The sequence below is a fragment of the Eubalaena glacialis genome, chromosome X, assembly GCF_028564815.1.
Source record: "Eubalaena glacialis isolate mEubGla1 chromosome X, mEubGla1.1.hap2.+ XY, whole genome shotgun sequence".
NCBI classification, from domain to species: domain Eukaryota; kingdom Metazoa; phylum Chordata; class Mammalia; order Artiodactyla; family Balaenidae; genus Eubalaena; species Eubalaena glacialis.
This window is the reverse complement of record NC_083736.1, coordinates 81,154,471-81,168,031: the sequence shown is the minus strand read 5'-3', so window position 1 is coordinate 81,168,031 and position 13,561 is coordinate 81,154,471. Positions and strand designations below refer to the sequence as shown.

Sequence of the window (13,561 nt, the reverse complement as noted above, 5' to 3'; positions counted from 1 at the left end):
TATAGCAGGTAAATAAATATATTCTTAAAGAGAAAAATGGCATGCTGTTTACATCAATTATTTTCTATCATCTTTCTGAGAATTGATTGCACTTAAAATGTTTTATTGACCCACACTAAATGTTTTTTCCTAAAAATATTTGTTGAAAATTGCTTTTTATTTTCATTTATCTGTATTGAAGGAGAAATATAGGTTCATGTTTTTAAAAAGTATGTTTATGCAGAAAATGAATAAAAAAGTCTCCTCCACGTCTCATTTCTTACCTTTGTTTATAGATCCAAATATTTTCTATGCACACAAAAATAAACACATACATACACACACACTCAAGCACCTTGTGTGTATGTGCATTTGTGTGTGTGTGTGTGTGCGCATGCATCTGTGTGTGTATTTTTGGGTATTTTATGTGAGAATATTGTTATAATAAATCCTTAATGGAATTGTTAGGGCTATGTGTATGTACACTAGTAATGATTATTGCTATGGCCAAATGGCCCTCCCCAAAATATATATACTCCCACCAACAGTGTATAAGATTGTGTTTTCACATTTTATCAAAACTGGGCATTTTATTATCAAACACTTGAATATTTGTTAATCTCAGAGATGACCACTATGATTACTACAGACACTATTTCCCTTTATATGAAAAAAAGTTCTATGAGAAAATGTATTACCTGAGCATGTTTTAATTTGAATCATTTAATTAATTTGATAGACCCTAATAGTAAGTAGCCATTTGTCCACAAATAGTTATGATAGATTGATAGGGAGTAGAATCTTATCATTTATTTTTGTCTATACTTCTTTTGTATCCTGTGTGCAAAACACCAATAAGAGTAGCAGTAGAAATTATAATAACACAGTTTATAAAACAAAACTATAATGAAAATCTCAGCATTATTACTCCAGGTGTTTAATATTTATTTCAGATTTGTATCAGTCAGTAGACATGTGTTTCATTTTAAAATAATAAAAAGGCTAATAGAAGTTGTACACCATTGAAACAGTTCAGTGAAGTACTAGCTCTTTCTCAAAAGAATATGTGTTAAATATTTTAATAACACTGTGGTTTTACTTTTAATATCAAAATACCATTCACATTTTAAGTTTAATTATAGCAAGCTAGCATACACAAAAACATGATTCATAACCAGAATTTAAGTAAATTGTTAGAAAATTTTCAAAAGATCAGAGTCCCATTTTCTGATGATGTCATTTTTTTTTTTTTTTTTTTTAGGTTTTGGCCTTTAGTCTGAAAAAGTGTAGATTGAAAGTGTACAACAGAGAGTGGGTGCAAGTGGCTGGAAGTGGCTGGGGGCCATGAATCTACCATTAAAAAACAATGTCCTTAAATAAAGTTCACAGGGTAAAAACCAGAACCAACAGTCCTTCCCTCCAACACAGTAGAGCACAGGCACAGAACCGGTGATGAGCCCCAAGGAGCAAGGAGGAGGCTGGGGAGGACAGCAGAGGCAACCAGGCTGCTGTGTGGAGGGACAGCCCTCTTTGGAATGGTCTAAGCAATGCCATCCAGCTCCCCCTGCACACCTCATAACCACTGCTAAAGATAAAGGAAGAAGACAAAACTTAATCTGTCTGGAGGGCTCAGAAATCAGTCTAGGTGGGCAGGGGTCTGGATAACTGCTAGTCCTGCTTGGCCTTCTTCTTGTTGTCACTGTTGCCATTTTCTTCAGCCTCCTCAGTAGAGAGCTCCTCCTCCAGTTTCTGCTTGCCACTCTCTAGCTGAAGCGCTGCTGTGTTTCAGGGCTTGAAGCAAATGATGATGCAGGTCAAGTTGTCACATCCTGTACTGTCCCCAGAAGTGGCTGGTGCCAGGCAATGATCCAGCAGCTCTTCCACGATGGATGACAATAACCGAAGCTCCCCATTTTCATCACACTGGCTGATCTTTGATTGAATAAAGTCTATAACTTCCTGGCTGCTCATCACATTCCAGATGCCATCACAGGCAATGACCATGGATTTGTGATTGTCAGTGAGAGTCAGCACCTTGATGTCGGGAAGGGCCGAAATCATCTGTTCCTCAGGTAGCAAGTTCTTGTTTCTCTTGTAGAAGTGGTCTCCAATGGCTCTGGAGAGGTTGAGGCCACCATTGACTAGCCCATCCATGGTGACCTTGCCACCAGCATTCTTGATGCATGCTAGCTCCACTTCACTCTCTGGTTTGTGGTCATAGGACATGTCTAAAGCTTTGCCAGCCTCAGACACCACACAGTGGGAGTCTCCTGCATTGGCTACAATCAACTGCTTCCCTCATATCAGAGCCACCACCGCTGTTGTACCACTGTCAGAGCCAGGCTCCTCTTTGCCTTCCATCCAAGGCACCATCATCTCCTCTTCTTCTTCCTCATCCTCTTCAGCCTCCTCAGTGTCATCCTCATCTTCCTCATTCTCTGCCTCTTCACTGCTGTAGCCATCTTCCTCCTCACTGCATTCCTCACTGTCTTCCTCTTCCTCCTCCACCTCATCTGACTCATCCTCACTGTCCTCAAAAACTTGGACTTAGCAACTTGAAGCAGCTTGTCGGAGTCTGAAGAGTAGGAAGGCCCAGCCTCACCAGTGAGAGTGCCAGGCTCCCCACCTTGGCCTGCCTCAGTTCCACATTCTGAGTTGGAGGAAAGGCCCATGTGAGCCTTGGCTGTGGGGCCATTTTCCTCTGAAGAAGTTTCCCTAGATGGATCCTCAGGTCCTGCCTCCCCATTGAGACCCTGGGACCCTGGTTCCTCTCCTGTCTCAGCTCCAGATTTGCTGTGGGGAGAACCCTTGTGACAGTTCTGCCCATAGCACATCAGCAGCTCTTCAATAGTCATGGTAGCCTCTTCATGCAGCAGTGCAGCCTCCTCATTGTCCACATCATCTTCATCAGCTACTTTTTCTTTTTCATCCTCATCCTCAGTGGGTTGCCCTGCAATCTGTGCCAGCTCCTTAATGACTTCCTCAGTGGTCAGTTTAGCATCAATAGCCATGAAAGCATCTTCCAAAGCCTTCTGTAGCTTCCTTTCTTTGTAGGCCTTCTGATCTTTGATGATATCATGAAGATATTTGGCACAGTACAAGGCAACTTCCTCCCCTCCATGTCCATCCTAGACAGAAAACATAGCTGTCTCACTGTTCAGCTCAGGAATACAGTTGTGAGCATCCTCTGCAGTCTAGCAGCCTTAGCCTAGGAGATCTCAGTACAAATGGCAGAATGTTTGGGTGTTGGAACTCTAGACCTGACCCATTTGGATTTGTGGCAACTCCATGGAGACGCCCCAGCCTTGCATGGCGGAGAAGCCTTACAGCAGCGGCAGGCACAGGGTGCCGACCCCCGTCCCAGGAGCACTTCACCACGTTGGGCTGGGAGATGTAGGCACCCATGGCGGTGGCTGACCAGCAGCCTCGGGGCAGGCGAACAGAGAGCGACCCGTGCCGGCGGCGGAACCGGAGCCCCGGGTGCTCGCGTGGCAGGAGCCGCCGGGTTACGCGGCGGACGACGCAAGGTGCAGGTGAAAGGCGCGCGGTGGGCCAGGAGGCGGTAATGGGACAGAAGCAGAGAGGGAGTGGAAGGGGAAACGGTACCGCTTCAGACCCCGCCCGGCCGGCGCGGCGCTGATGATGTCATTTTTAAAGTAAGTATCTTTCAATAAAGGTTAATAAAGCCCAGCTGTCCTCAGAATAATGAAGCTTACTATATCCTCATGTATGTCTACTGCCAAAATTGGACAAGAAGTTTTAGAAAAAGAAAATTGCAGTTAGAATTTGTTCGAGGAGACAGGTTTAGGGTGACCAACTACATTGAATTGGAGAGAATACCTAATTCCTATTCTCTCCTTACTATAAATTGGAAATGGGGAAAATGTTATAGGAGTTTCTTAACAACATTATCTTCAGAAAATTGAATTGTTATTAATCAACTGAGAAATGGACAGAATTCTAATCAGTTTTTAGATGATCTCAAAGAATAAAAAGTAATTACCCAAGTTTTGATTCAATATTTGTTCAGCAATTGTTTTTTCAGTGTTAAGACACTGCACTAGTTGATGGGGATACAAAAGTGAATATAATAGACATGTCCCTGATTTATAGGGAGATTAAAATCTAATACAGCAAAAGATCAAATTTATGTAATGAAAATCACAAACTGCCCTTTAAATTCGTATTGGATTTTAAGATTTAGAAAAACTAGAAAAGGCAACAGTTTGTGTACTATCCAACAAGCTAGACCAATCCTATGATTATCAATGTCATTAGTATTGGTATTGGTATAACTATGTTTGGAGGGCATCTTAGACCTGTTCACTAACATTGAAAATATTAGTATCTGCAGGTTAGACATTTTTTTTTCCAAAATTTAAAATAAAAATTAGAGTGTAAGAATGATTAGAATAAATGACAGATAGTAGATATTTTCCGGGAAGCAGATTTTGATGTTGTATTCAGAGTAAGAGTTCTTATAGGGATTTGGGAAAAATGTGCTTTAAGAAGAGATTTGGAAATTTATAGATTAAAAAAAATGTGTCTACTTCACAACTTTGCCTGAGAGGTAAACCCTGCCAGAAGGATATCAGGTATTAACTCCACCAGGTATTGTCTTTTTATATCATTCATACCTACATATTTTTATTATTTCATATGTTCACCATTTTTTTTTTTGCTTTCCAGTTATATTTTGAAGCAATCAAATTTCTTATTAAACTGCACAAGTCATGAAACTCACAAGTTTGATATATTTCCGTTTGACTTATTTGTACACAACTTCCATAAAATGCATAATTACCTGTGAGGCATTAAAGACAAAAAAAGATGGCAAGAAACTAATATGTTTTTGTATTTAAAATTCTGTGCAGTGATTACAAATAAAACATTTTAAGTTAAGAATATTGATAGGCAGGCTAAACTAATATAAAGAATTATATGTTATTATCTTTTATATTGAAAATGACTCCTTTGATTCTGGCTATATGGAACTAAAATGAATAATTTGCTCTGGGAACTCCTCCCAACAGGTTATGTGCATCATGTAAGTAGCTTCAGGTTTGTATCAAAGATAGAAATCTACATAATCTTCTATTTTAGTGTTATTTCATTTTTTTCCCTTTTGGCTTCACTTGGCAGTGGTTGAGCATACTAATATAGTTTATCCATTTCACAGGAGGGGGCTACAGTATCCTTGTGGTTAAGCATTCATAATAATGTATAATTAAAAGATGAAGGAAACTGGTCTGATCTTAGGGGAAATGAGTCTATTCATTTCAGGATACTGACACTGTAATTAGAGGTATCAATGTTAAATGGAGAAAGGGTTGATCATAGATTCAAACTGTTTTAACTTTTACTTCTATCTGTCAAATTTGGATATTTACTAATAATGATTAATTTCAGACAGTATTAAAGAAAGATCTTAACAGCCCCAGTGAAAATTACTTTGTTTCCTGTTATATGTTTTCCTAGAATTCAAATTCATAAAATGCTTATACTTATGTCTGGAATCCCAAATAAAATTTAGCTATTTTTGGCCAAATCCTTACTGAAGAAAGTAAAGCAGAATTGAACCCTTTGTTAAAGTGAGAATGATTTTTTTAAAACAAGACTTGAAAATAAAGCAATGTTAGAAAGAAGCAGGTTTTTTTTTTATTTTGAATGAGAAAATGTTCTTCCGAATATTATTTTTAAATCACGTAGAAAAGTATATTTTGCTATCAACGTAAGCATGAGAAACAAGTTAATAAAGGTGAAAATATAATTAGAACCTTAGGAAACTTTTTTTTAAATGTCAGTTTTTATATTGAATCATCATTGTGAATATTTATATTTATTATCTTTGTGCATTATGTATGTCCTTTTCTAACATTAGGTTGTTTCTTTATGTTGAGATAATCATTTTAACATAAGGATACAATATCTAGGAAAGAGAATTGAACACTCTCAAAATGTATTTTTAATTTCCTAGAAGTCAAAATAAAAAAGGGAAGTGTGACATATAATCCTCTCAATCCTTGAATAACCTTGAGTTATCAGATTGGCTTCTCTCATAAAATGGGAGTATGATCCTTAAATAAACATGCTTTCATGTCTCTTCTTTTAAGAAAAACTCCCTTGAGTTTAATTTATTTTTTTATTTTTATTATTGTTATTTTGTGAATGATGATTTTTTTCAAAGAAAAAAGAAACAAGACAATAAATCCCCATGTGGAGCTTGAAAAATTGGGTTCATATGCTGCAAACCTTTTGCAAATTCTATAAAACAGCATGAGACATTGTTTTATTCAATTTCTAGCTATTGATCCAAAAGAATGCTTGTTTAGAGACTGCCTTTGCAGCTTTATTTGAACACAAGAAATACTTTTGTCTTTAGAGAGTGTGTGTGGGGGGATTTTGTTTCCATATGCGACATTCATCTCATGTATACATATTCCTCATGCTGAGGGCAATAAAGACAGTCTGACCTTGAAATATATAGGACATCTCAAATCCCCTGTGTGTATACAAATATATACATATATAATAAAACATGATGATTAAAGGATGATATGATAACTTTTTTGAGTAAAGAAAAAGCATTCAAATAATAACTAAATTAAATAATTCAAAATGTGATCTCTTTCCTAAGCAGAGTATGTGAATAAATTCTAAATCAGGAGGCCAGATGCCAGGAATAACAAAATTTAAAAAAATTATGATTGTAAAATTTTCAGTACTGTATAGGAGCCTTTCAGCACCCACTAGGCAAATCTATGAATGAAAGGACATTCATCTCAGAAGAGATATGTATCATCTGTGATATTTGTGAAATTAGCTGATTCCATGTAATTAAAATGAGATGCTATTAGTGAATGGTGCTGGACCAAAAACAAAGCTATTAACACAAAGAAGAAAGACATAAATTTCAAGAAAATATTCTGGATATAAGCCTGCTGATCCATTAGGAGAGAATCTTACTTTAAGAATAGTTATCATGGTTAAAACAAATACTTGTGTTGGTCCTTTTCTTCTCTTTCTTTTTTTTTTCTCTTTCTTCTTTCCTTTTCTCTTCCTCCCTCTCTCCTTCCATCTTTCTTCTTTTCCTCCTTCTTTCCCTCCTTCCTTTTTTTCTTAATTTCTTTCTTTTGAAAGAAAGATTGAAAACTGCAATAATAGCAACACCTGCAATTACACCATTGCATATGCTTTTAGATGTTTTAACTAATATCATAATGAGTAATTATTAAACTGTTAGGTCTGGCTGTTTTCTTCTTTTTTTTTAATAAATTTATTTGTTTTTTTTTTTTTTTGGCTGTGTTGGGTCATCGTTGCTGTGTGCAGGCTTTCTCTAGTTGTGGTGAGCAGGGCTACTCTTCGTTGTGGTGCACCAGCTTCTCATTGTCGCGGCTTCTCTTGTTGCGGAGCACAGAAGCTAGGCACACAGGCTTCAGTAGTTGTAGCACGTGGGCTCGGTAGTTGCGGCTCACGAGCTCTAGAGTGCAGGCTCAGTAGTTGTGGCACATGGGCTTAGTTGCTCCACGGTATGTGGGATATTCCCGGACCAGGGCTCGAACCCATGTCCCTTGCATTGGCAGGCAGATTCTTAACCACTGTGCCACCAGGGAAGCCCAGGCGGTTTTCTTCTTATTAACAAAAGTTAAAAGTAAATACAATAAAAGTAGATGTGTATAAATATAGGGATAACATTTTGTGAGAGTTTTATTGCACATTCCTACATGTAATATCTTTGGTGGAAAAATGAAAGTGAAAGTATCTTGGCAACTACACGGTGTTTAAAATTTGTTAAATTTTTGAAAGTAATATTGAAATTATCATGTGCATATCAGCATTCAATATATTCAGTGATGGTTCAAAGCATAGACTTCATACAGATATGGAAAATTGCTACATTTAGAAATATAAAGTTTGTATCTTATTACATTTCCAAATGTATTGAACTTACCCTTAATGTGAATCCTATTTCTGGAGGTTATAAATCACAAATGGAAATGGTATTGAAATACTGACTCAGAACTGAGTCAATCATAGGCAAAAGGACCAATTGAATGATGTGATTAGCCACAGGATCAATGAGTGATACGTAGTTGAAAAAATGGACTGGAGAATTTGAGTTATTTGTCAGAGATTTAGTCGTGGTCTAGAGAACTGCATCACACTCAACCATACTTCTTTGATCCTTGACAAAAGTCAGTTATATTAAGAGGTAGAATATAAAAGTCAAAGTCACCAAGCCAAGCTCCTTGCTTTGTATGTTTTCTAAAGGGATACTTTGCTTTGCCTCTCTCTCTCTCTCTCTCTCTCTCTTTCTTTCTCTTTCTCAATAGTCTTCCATATATAGCCAGTATTTTCCCAGTTTACAGGAGAGGAAATTGAATCACAATAAAAAATTTAAAACTTGCCTAAGTGGCAGAATTAGGTTTTGAAGTTGAATTTAGTCTGATTCTAGAGACCGATTCCTTAATATCAAGCATTACAGTGTAAAAGTTGAGTGCCAACCCTCAAATCAGATTAATAGGATTTGAATCCTGGGATTCAAACTGTGGGATCTTGGGCTTATTTTCTCACCTATAAAATGTGTATAATATTAGTGCCTTATTTATATCATTGTGAGCATTAAATAAGTTAATGTATGTAAATCATTTAGAGTGTGCCTGGAACTTAATGAGCCCTATATAAGTGTTGGCTCTTGGTATCAACACCTTATCTGCTGCTGCGATTAGATTGTACATTTAGATCTACTTGTGTTAAGGTTTATACACAATAGGTCTGGACACCTGAGTTTTCAGGGTTATTTGATGTGATACGATAATGCATTACACTAAGTTACCAACATGTTGAAAACGGAATATTGACTTAGTATTTCATACAGGCTTATAAGCTTTTGTAAAGCAATATTGATTCATATTCAGATGGAAGGTCAGTGTAACATGTGAAAAGAAAAGTATGAGGGTGTAAAGCATTATGATTATGCTTTAAAATATGAATGCATGAAAAATAACAATTTACTTTCCTTAATCTTCTTGTTGCCATATGATAACAAATTTTACCTCCTTCTCTTGCCTAAGGAGGGTGACAGAAAAAAGCAGATAAGAAAGCAGAACTAGAAATACAAATTAATGTATCCAGTAATATACTTCTTTTCTTTTCCTTTTTTCCACTTTAAACATGCTTAAATGAAAACTGCTTTGTGGCTCAGGTTCCTGTTTCTATGAGTTTCTATGTCAAATATAGCAGCTTAACTACATTTGGCATTAATCTGATCAAAATATTTTAATTTCTGTCCCCAATAATCATATCCCTGGAGCTACTTCCGTTGTCTTTTTCTACTTTGTCTTCTGAGTGAGAAACAGTGAGGCAAATGTCAGTAGATGGGGTCAGAATACAGCTCTGTCACCTTTTAGAGAAACTGTTACCTATATTTCATCTTTCTGTCAGAGACATAGAACAATACACTGAAATATGACTGAAAGAGCTTTCAGAGGTAAGATCAATAAATTAAAGCACGCATTTAAATGATAAAAGTAAATCCCCTTCTAACATAGATATTTTTAAAGTTTAAACTGATCCTTTCCATGTTTTAAGCTGTATTTAAGTCTAATGAAAATTTGAAATCATTACAATACAGTTTTATTGGAAAAAAGAACATAGACATTATTATAACATATGCTTTCTCTATTAAGTATTATTATGGGCTAAATTATGCCCTTCCAAATTCATATGTTGATGAATAACTCCCAGTACTTCAGGATGTGACTGTATTTGAAGATAGGTCCTTTAAAATGATAATTAAGTCAAAATTAAGTAATTAGGGTGGGCCCTGATATAGTCAGACTGGTGTCCTTATAAGAAGAGGAGATTATAACACATGGAAAGACACTAGGGGTTAATGTGCACAGAAGGATGACCATGTGAATTGGCAGCAAGAGGGATGCCATTTGCAAGCCAAAGACAGAGACCTCAGAGGAAACCAGTATCAGCCACCCTGATCTTGGACTTCCAGCCTCCAGAACTGTAAAAAAATAAATTTCTATTGTTTAAGCCACCAAGTCTGTGGTATTTTTTAAATGCAGCTTTAACAAACTAACACAGATCTAATGCAAAATTAGTGAGTCAGATAATCAATATATCTATATAAGTTGATAAATTAGTTACAATTTACAACAAAAACTCTTTTATCCCACCTCCCCTTAATCAACTCATCATACTAATCAAAACTCCGAATTAACTCTGTAAAAGAATCTTTATGGCTCATTTCCCATTGGCTAATTGCTTGTTTGTAAGTATTTTTTGCCCTTACAAGTTAGTCTATGCTTATATATGATATTATTTTTCATCAAATCTAGAGATCCAGTTTTATTTATTATTGCAATTATATAATTATTATGTAAATCTATTAAATATGAATGCAAAAAGAAAGATTGTCTTTCTTTAATGGAGGTTTGCTTACATTAAAATTAAATATATTTGCTGTGCAAAAGCTTTTAAGTTTAATTAGATCCCACTTGTTTTGTTTTAAATTATTTTGTTGTTTTTTTAATTTTCATTATCTAGGAGGTGGATCAAAAAAGATCTTGCTGTGATTTATGTCAGAGAGTGTTCTGCCTATGTTTTCTTCTAAGAGCTTTATAGTAGCTGGTCTTACATTTAGGTCTTTAATCCATTTTGAGTTTATTTGTGTGTATGGTGTTAGAGAATGTTCTAATTTCATTCTTTTACATGTAGCTGTCCAATTTTCCCAGCACCACTTAGTGAAGAGACTGCCTTTTCTCCATTGTACATTCTTGCCTCTTTTGTCATACATTAGGTGACCATAGGTGCATGGGTTTATATCTGAAATTTCTATCCTGATCCATTGACCTATATTTCTGTTTTTGTGCCAGTACTACACTGTCTTGATTACTGTAGCTTTGTAGTATAGGCTGAAGGAAACCATAAACAAAACCAAAACACAATTCACAGAATGGAAGAAAATATTTGCAGATGAAGTGGCTGACAAGGGATTAATCTCCCAAATACACAAACAGCACATGCAGCTCAATATCAAGAAAACAAAGAACACAATCAAAAAATAAGCAGAAGATCAAAATAGACATTTATCCAAAGAAGACATACAGATGGCCAACAGGCACATGAAAAGATGCTCACCATCACTAATTTTCAGAGAAATGCAAGTCCAAACTACAATGAGGTATCACCTCACACCCGTCAGAATGGCCATCATCAAAAAATCTACAAACAATAAATGCTAGAGAGGATGTGTAAGAAAGGGAACCTTCCTACACTGTTAGTGGGTATGTAAATTGGTTCAGCCACTATGAAGAACAGTATGGAGGTTCCTTAAAAAACTAAAAATAGAGCTACCATATGATCCTGTAATCCTACTCCTGGGCATATATCCAGAGAAAAAACATAATTCATAGAGATACATGTACCCCAATGCTCATTGCAGCACTATTTACAATAACCAGGACATGGAAGCAACCTAAATGTCCATTGATGGAGGAATGGATAAAGAAGATGTGGTATATGTATACAATGGAATATTACTCAGCCATGAAAAAGAATGAAATAATGCCATTTGCAGCAACATGGATGGACCTAAAGACTGTCATACTGAGTAAAGTAAATCAGACAGAGAAAGAAAAATAACATATGATATTGCTCTGTGGAATCAAAAAATGTTACAAATGAACCTATTTACAAAACAGAAATAGAGTCACAGATGTAGAAAACACACTTATGGTTACCAAAGGTGAAAGGGGGGGAGGAATAAATTGGGAGATTGGCATTGACATATACACACTACTATATATATAATAGATAACAAATAAGGACCTACTGTATAGCACAGGGAACTCTACTCAGTACTCTGTAATGACCTACATGGGAAAAGAATCCAAAAAAGAGTGTATATATGTATAGATATAATTGATTTACTTTGCTGTACAGCAGAAACTAACACAACTTTGTAAATCAACTCTACTCCAATAAAATTAATTTTAAAAAATAAAAAAATAATTAAATTTATTGCTTTGAGAGGTCTCTGTAATAGAGAATTGCTTTAAAGATTGCAATCAAATAATGTGTGTATGAGAGCTGTGTAAAATTAGAAAAAGTTAGGAAAAATTAATTACAAAAACCTAGAAATATTGCACTCAGATTACCTTGTGAGTTTGTTCACATTGAACCACCAAACAATATCCCTGATGAATATAGATGTTAAAATTCTGAACAAAATACTAGCAAACCAAATTCAACAGTGCTGTAAAAAAATGGCACTATGATCAAGTGGGACTCATTCCTTGGATACAAGGATAGTTCAACCTACATAAATCAGTAAATGAGATAAATCACATTAAAAAATGAAAGATAAAAATCATACTGTATAGCACAGGGAACTCTACCTAATGCACTGTGGTAACCTAAATTGGAGGGGAGTCCAAAAGGGAGGGGATATCTGTATGTGTATAGTTGATTCATTTTGTTGTGCAGTGGAGGCTAACACAACAGTGTAAAGCAACCATACTCCAATAAAAGTTAATTTTAAAAAATCATATGGTCATCTTAAAAGCTGCATTAAAAACATTTGATGAAATATGACATCTTTTCATAATAAAATTCTCAATAAATTGATTATAGAAAGAACATACTTCAACAAACTAAACGTCATGTATAACAAGCCCATAGCCAACATCATAGTGGTGAAAGTTTGAAAGCTTTTCCTCTAAAACCAGGAACAAACATAAGTGTAACCATTCTCATCATTCTTTTTCAACGTAATACTGGAAGTTCTAGAGGGAGCAATCAGACAAGAAAAAGAAAAAAAAATAAGGCATGCATGCAAATCAGAAAGAAATAAGTAAAATTGTCTTTGTATAAGACATGATCTTCTATATGTAAAATCCTAAGGACTTCACCAAAAAACTGTTAGAACTATTCAAAGAATTCAATAAAGATGCAGGATAAAAAAATCAACATACAAAAGTCTGTTGTGTTTCTACATGCTTACAACAAACTAACTGAAAAAGAATAAGGAAGTTAGTTCCATTCATAATAGCATCAAAAATAGTAAAATACTTGGGAAAAATGTTAACTAAGAAGGTAGACACCTATAAAATGAAAAGTATAAGACATTGATGAAATAAATTGAAAAAGAGAGAAATAAATGGAAAGATATCCCATGAATATGGATTGTGAGAATCAATATCTTTAAATGTCCATACTATCCAAAGCTATCTAAAGACACAACAAAATCCCTATCAAAATTACAATGGCATTTTTCACAGAGGTTAAAAAAAAAAAAAGACTCTAAAATTTGTATGGAATTTCAAAAGACCCTAAATAGCCAAACAATTTTAAGAAAGAACAAAGCTCTGAAAGAAGCCCACTTCCTATTTAAAACTATACTACAAGACTATAGTAATCAAAACAGTATGGAACTGTCATAAAAACAGACACATAGTCCAATGGAACAGAATTGAGATAGCCCAGAAATAAACCATAGTATATATTGTCAACTACTATTTGACAAGGGTAGGAAGAATACTCAATGGGGAAGAGACATTTTCTTCAA

At 35.4% G+C, this 13,561-nt stretch overlaps 1 pseudogene; it reads right to left on the bottom strand.

Moving 5' to 3' along the window:
• Nucleotides 1–1,606: 1,606 nt before the first annotated feature.
• LOC133081830 (protein phosphatase 1G-like) lies at nucleotides 1,607–3,384 on the bottom strand (annotated as a pseudogene).
• Nucleotides 3,385–13,561: the final 10,177 nt, after the last annotated feature.